The 7,197-nt window shown below is 35.8% G+C and overlaps 1 non-coding gene across 1 annotated transcript; it reads right to left on the reverse strand.

Annotated features, from left to right (window-relative positions):
* Positions 1–3,752: 3,752 nt before the first annotated feature.
* LOC126028998 (U6 spliceosomal RNA) lies at positions 3,753–3,859 on the reverse strand. The gene has a single exon (XR_007502661.1). It is a non-coding gene; the product is annotated as a U6 spliceosomal RNA (small nuclear RNA).
* Positions 3,860–7,197: the final 3,338 nt, after the last annotated feature.

Genomic DNA, 7,197 nt, shown 5'->3' on the forward strand with positions numbered 1-7,197 from the left:
CAGCATGAGAGTTTCCATGTCCATCCATGTATAGGAAAATTTCATGACTTCATTTTTCTCCTGAAGGCTGCATAGTATCCCATTGTGTATATGTGCCAAAAAGATTTTAACCACTCATCTGTTGTCAGGCATCTGGGTTGTTTCCAGATTCTGGTTTTAAAAACTAGTAATTCACGTTGGTCATAATAAAAATAAAATTAAAATTAAAAATAGTGCTGTAATGAATATAGTGTGCAGAAGGCATTTTTATATTGATTTGTGTGTGTGTGTGTGTGTGTGTGTGTGTGTGTGTTCCTAGATTATATCTCTAGGTGTGGTATGGCTGGATTATATAGGAGCTCAATTTCCAGTTTTTTTAGGTGATTCTAGTCTTTTAAGGTAAAAGATAAAGCTGTGATTAAGAGCTTTATTCCTTTCTAATATGCCATTTACTAACACTGTACATTTCCCTCTATGTTCTGTTTTACTGGCACCCCACAGATTTTGACAGAGTTCATTCATCATTGTTTTGTTTCCAAACATTTGAGATCTTGCCAAGATCTTTCTGTATTCATTTATAATTTAAGGGCCAGAGAGGAAGCTCAAATGAACTCAACTGCATGCAAGAGCTCCAAGTTTACCCCCAGTACCGCATGGTTCCCATGAATACTACCGGGTTTGCTGCACAATTAAAGAAATAACCAAAACAAAATTTATAATTTAATCCCACTGTGGTCAGAAGACCTACTGAACTTAAATCCTTTTAAAATTATTGATATTTGATTGGTAGTAGAAATGTTGCACTGGTGAAGGGAGGGGAGTGTTCTTTGTTATAACTGAAACCCAACTACAAACATGTTTGTAATCATGGTGCTTAAAAAAAGATATTATTTTTAAAATGTTGGGGCCAGATTAACAGCTTAGCGGTAAGGCATTTGCCTTGCATGCAGCCAATACAGGATGGACCCCATTTGAATCCTGGCATCCCATATGGTCCCCCAAGCCTGCCAGGAGTGACTTCTGAGGGCAGAGCCAGAGTAGTCCCTGAGTACTGCCAGTTGTGACCAAAAAAAAAAAAAAAAAAAAAAAAGGAAACAAAAAACAAAAATTTTAAAAAACTTTCAAGGAGATGGGAAAAAATAAAATTATTGATATTTGTTCTATAGTCCAGAATATGGTCTTTCTTTCTGTTGTTTTCTATAACTTAAAAGGTTTCTTTCTCTTGGGTATAGTCCTCTGTATATGAGAATTGAATCAAGTTGGTTGGTAATCTTGTTCAAGTTTTCTATACACTTACTAATTTTCTTATGTACACACTAATTAATTATTGATAAAAGAATATTGTCTGGCTATAGTGTTAGATTTCTTTATTTTTCCAAAGAAGTTATATTAGTTATTTTTTTACATATTTTAAAGCTATATGATAATTATATAATAACATTATATTGTTATGCCCTCTGATAAACTGAGTACTTCATTGGTAGAAAATAAACTCCACCTTGAGGCCAGAGCAATAGCATAGCAGTTAGGGTGTTTGCCTTGCACAAGGTTGATCGGTGTTTGATTCCCAGCATGCCATATGCTTTTCTTCTTCTGCCAGGAGTAATTTCTAAGCTTCTGAGCACAGCTAGCTGTGTACCCCCAAAGAAAAAGAAAATAAACTCCCTTTAACTGGGTACTATTTGAGGAGTCTGAATTTTATTTTTCTACTTTCTTTTTATTAGTGTTTGCACAGAACACATTTTTCCATTTTTTTATATTTAATCTAACTTATTTGTGTCCTTACATTTAAAACGTGACTCCTTAAACTTTGTGTATAAAAAATCATTTTTCATTCTGATAAAATACCCATAACATAAAATTTTCCATCTCAGACATTTGAATTGTACAGTTCAGTAGTTAGGTACTTGCTATCTAAGGACAGAATACGATTGTATATAATCGTCACCCTCTATCTCGATGTGAATAAAATAAAAATTTTCATTTGTAAGACTTTATAGCCATTAAAAATAACCTGTTTCTCCCCCTACATCCACTCGCCAGAAACCACCATTTTCTGTTTCTATGATATTTATACTCACCTATTTATCTCATGTAGGTGGAACCATGCAGTATTTCTTTCCTTTTTTGTTTGTTTGTTTTTGTTTTTGGAGGAAGACACACCTCCTGTACTCAAACTTACACCTGGTTCTGAGGTCAGAGATTACTCCTAGTTGGACTCAGGGACCATAGGAAGTGTCAGGTATTAAATCCAGGTTAGGAGGCCTGAGTGGTGGCACAAGTGGTAAGGCATCTGCCTTCTGCACACTAGCCTAGGACGGACCACAGTTCAATCCCCCGGAGTCCCATATGGTCCCCCAAGCCAGGAGAGATTTCTGAGCAGATAGCCCTGAGTGTCACTGGGTGTGACTCAAAACCAAAAAAAAATCCAGGTTAGCTACATGACCCCAAGTGACCTGCCTGCTCTACTATCTTTCTGACTATTCAGTATTTTAGTTTTATGATTAGCTTGTTCATTAAGTATAATTCCCTCAAGATTAATTCATATATCAAAAAGTCTTTTGTTTTAAAAAATTTTTAATAATATTCCATTGCATATGGACCATGTTTTGCTTATTTATCCAGTAGACTTAGATTGCTTCGTGTATTACGGTAGCTCTTATGAATGCTGTTGAAGCATGAGTGTCCAAACATCTCTCTGAGAGCCTGCTTTCAATTCTTTGGATGTCTATCCAGAAATAGTACTGCTGTATCCTAGGATAGTTCTATTTTTAATTTTTTTAAGAATCTTTATACTGTTTATTAACATTGGAAATCATTTACTTTCTACATTTCCAACAACCCTTGAAGCCATCTTTATGGGATACAGTGATATTTCATTGTATTGGGAGTTGGGAATAGAGAGGACCACAAGCAGCAATGCTTAGGGACTATTTCTGTCTCTATACTTCAGAGATCACTCCCAGAGTGCTTTAGTTGTGTGGGGGGTTCAAATCAGAGTTGACTTCTTACAAGGCAAGAACCTTAATACCTGGAATATCTCTCTAGCCCTTTATTATATTTTTATTTGCATTTCCCCTATGAATAGTGAGGTGGATAATCTTTTTATGTACTTATCAACTATTTGAGTATCTTCTTTAAACAAATATCTATTCAAGCCCTTTTCTCATTTTTTAACTGATTTGTTTAATTTTGATGCTAAGTTCAATATATATTCTGGATAATAATTCTTTATCAAATCTGTAGCATTTAACTTAAGTCCTCTTTAGTAATGATGTGTAATTCTTTTAATGTGCTAAATTTGACTTGATAGTCCTTAGTTGAGTATTTTTTTTTTGCAACAGTCCTTTAAAGGGATATCGATCTGTATTTTTCTTATCAAGTCTTTGCTTTTGATATCAAGTATTGCTCTCATATTCTCAATTAGTTACAAAGTGCTTTTCCCTCTTTCATATGTTTTTGTTTTGGGTTTTTTTTTTTTTTTTTTTTTTTTGGTTTTTGGGCCACACCCGGCGGTGCTCAGGGGTTACTCCTGGCTGTCTGCTCAGAAATAGCTTCTGGCAAGCACGGGGGACCATATGGGACACCGGGATTCGAACGAACCACCTTTGGTCCTGGATCGGCTGCTTGCAAGGCAAACGCCGCTGTGCTATCTCTCCGGGCCCTCTTTCATATGTTTTTAAAGTTTGGGAAATTTTATTATTAATTCTCCTTTAAAAGGTTGGTAGGAATCACCAGCAAAGCTAGACTTTTGTCAGGTTTTTTTTTTTTTTTTAAATATGGAACGCTTCACGAATTTGTGTGTCATCCTTGTGCAGGGGCCATGCTAATCTTCTCTGTATCGTTCCAATTTTAGTATATGTGCTGCTGAAGCGAGCACTTTTTGTCAGATTTTTAATTCAACTCATCTTACTATAATAGGTCTACTCAGAGCTTCCATTTCTTTATTACATCATCTTGCTTGGTTTTATGTTTCTGGAAATGTATTCCTTTCATCTAAATTACCCAATTTGTTGTCATACAATTACTCAAAGTTCTAGTATCTTTTGTTTTTAAAAAATTATATTTCAGGGGCCAGAGAGATAGCATGGAGGTAAGGCGTTTGCCTTTCATGCAGGAGGTCATCGGTTCAAATTCCGGCGCCCCATATGGTCCCCCGTGCCTGCCAAGAGCAATTTCTTAGTGTGGAGCCAGGAATAACCCCTGAGCAATGCCGGGCGTGGCCCAAAAACCACAAAAACTATATATATTTCTACTTTCATTCCTGATTTTAGGCTTTTGATTCTTCTCCTTAGTCTATCAAATAGTGGGTTGTTTTTTTTTTTTTCAGAAGTCAACTTCTATTCTATTTTACTTAATTAGTTTTGTTTTCTATTTACATTTACTATTATTTTCTTCTGATAGCTTTGGGTTTAGGGTTTTTTTTTCCTAGTTCCTTAAGTTATAAAGCAAAATTGTTGATTTTAGATATTTCTTACTATTTTTAATAAATTCCATATAGCTAAAATTTTCCTCCCATTAACACTGTTCCCTACCTACATTTCATAAGATTTCATGTTTCCTTTTTTTTGTTGCTGAGTAGTTCCCAATTTTCTCTGTATTCTTTTATCATTGATTATTTAAGATTTGTTCTTTAATTTCTACAATTTTATTATGGAAATTAATGGTTTCAATTTTGCTTTGGTTTTGATGGCTAACTTCAGTTTATGGTCATAAAAGATATCTTGTATGTTTGTTTTTAAATTTGTCCAGACTTGATTGTGGCCTAATATATATGGTTTATTCTGGGAATATAAATTTGTATGTAAAGGAAATTAGGTGCTACTGTCTGGGGCAGTGTTCTGTACATGTTGCTGTTCTATTTGGGTTCCATATTGTTCAACTCCTGTATTTTCTTCCTTAACTTCTGTTTGATTTTTAATTTGTGAGAGATGAATATTAAATTCTCCAGCTATCATTGTAGAGATCTATTTCTTCCTTCTTTTATGTCCACTTCTGCTATTTAGTGTTAATGTTTATAATGGTTTAATCGTATTATTTCATGAACCCTTTATTAATGAATATTGCCTTTCATTGTCTCATAACTCTTCTTATTTTAAAGTCCTTTGGATGGAGCCCCAAGCATTGTTCAGAGACTAGACCACCCTCTCACCCACCACTGACTATTCTCAGCCAACCAGGGCATTTGTGTCCTTGGATATTAATACCATACTATCTTGTTTAAATTTTTTATTTATTTTTGGGTTTTGGGCCACACCCGGTGACAATCAGAGGTTACACTTAGCTTTGCATTCAGGAATCTCTCCTGGCAGGCTCAGGAGACCATATGGGGTGCCGAGAATCAAACCCTGGTCAGTCACGTGTAAGGCAAATGCCTTACCTACTGTGCTATTGCTCCAACCCCACAATTTTTTTATGTCCCACAAATGAGTGTGATCGCTCTATGTCTATTCTTCTCCCTCTGACTCATTTTACTCAACATAATACATTCCATATCCAACCATGTTTAAGCAAATTCCATGACTTCATTTTTTCAAACAGTTGTGTAGTATTTCTTTGTGTAGATGTGACATCGTTTCTTTATCCATTCATCTGTTTTGGGGCACTTGGGTTGTTTTCAGTTTCTAGTTATTGCAAATAGCATTGAAATGAACATAGGCCTGCAGAGGGTTTTTCTGTGTTGTTTTGGGGCATCAGGGTATTTTCCCAGGAGACAAACTACTCCTTTCTGCCTATGCCCCCATTCCTCATTCCATTCTTTTGCTAATGTCAAAAATGGCATTTCATAGAATTTTTACTAATGTTTAATATTCTCCTAAAAGCCATTTTCTACTTTATCCCCTCTGGAGAAGCCAATGTTCTCTCTTGAACACACTACACACACACACACACACACACACACACACACACACACTTGAGCACATCTTTCCTCTTTCTGAGCACATCTCTCTCCTCTTTCTCTCCCCTCACAATTCTCTAATAAAGTTTCTTCCAATAAAATAATTTTGTATGGAAAATATTTCATAAAGTCATGAGTACAAACATTAGTATAGTTGGACCAGACATGAATAAAAAGCACTATTTTTTTTTTCTTTTGGAAAAGCTCTGAGTACCCTTCAGTACTCAGGGTTTACTCCTGGCTCTTTAATGATTACTTGGAGAGGAACAGAGGAACATATAGGGTGCAAGGGATACAATAATGATTGGTCACATGCAAGGTGCTTGACCTGCTGTACTGTTCTAAGCCCCTTAATTGTTTTGGAATTAAAATAATAATAATAATTATAATAATAATAATTTTGTTTTACTATTTTGCCTCCATATGAAATTCTTTTCTGCAAGGGAAAGTGACATTCCTGGACCACCTGTGCTGAAGTGAGGACTGACTTTTCTATGGTTCTCTAGGAACTTGAATGTGGGGGACCAGTTCCTACACTGTGCATAACAAAGGGCTTCAGGGCAATTGAAGACGGCCACCTACAGCCTGTGAAATAAGCATGTCTGTACTGTATATGAAGGTGCCTATCCTGCCCACCCAGGCATTTCCCTGAGCATCCTACATGGGTCAAATAGAAAAGTGGAAGCTCTATTTTCTTAAGGATACCTCTCTTGCACTCCACTTTACCAGAAGTTTGATTGTTTAAGACAGGAAGGCAAATCTGATCAATATTATGCTACCTTTCCTGGAAGTGAGAGTTCTTTTTGTTTGTTTGTTTTATTTTGGGGTCAGACCCGGTTGCACTCAGAGATTACTCCTGGCTCTGTGCTCAGAAGTTGCTCCTGGCATGCTCGGGGGACCATTTGGGAAGCCGGGGAATCGACCCCAGATCCGTTCCAGGTCGGCAGCATGTAAGGCAAATGCCTTACCGCTGTGACAGTTCTTTCTCTAGCAGCTATTTAATATTTGCAACTCAGCATAGAAGTCACCTCCATCAGGCAGCCTTCCCTACTGGGCCCTCAGCCTACATGCATGCTCCTACAATGGGTCAATATTATACCATTATATAAACCAATATTATTCCAATATTATACCAAGTGGGTGCTCCTACAATATTATATACCAATACAATATATGATATATAACTTATATATAATATATAACTTATAATATAAATGTATAATATATAAGCTTATATAAGTAATATACTATATAATTTCATATCATATACTTTATAGTTATAATTATATCATATTAACATAATAATATCTAATATCATG

This window comes from Suncus etruscus, chromosome 14 (assembly GCF_024139225.1).
Source record: "Suncus etruscus isolate mSunEtr1 chromosome 14, mSunEtr1.pri.cur, whole genome shotgun sequence".
Lineage (NCBI taxonomy): Eukaryota > Metazoa > Chordata > Mammalia > Eulipotyphla > Soricidae > Suncus > Suncus etruscus.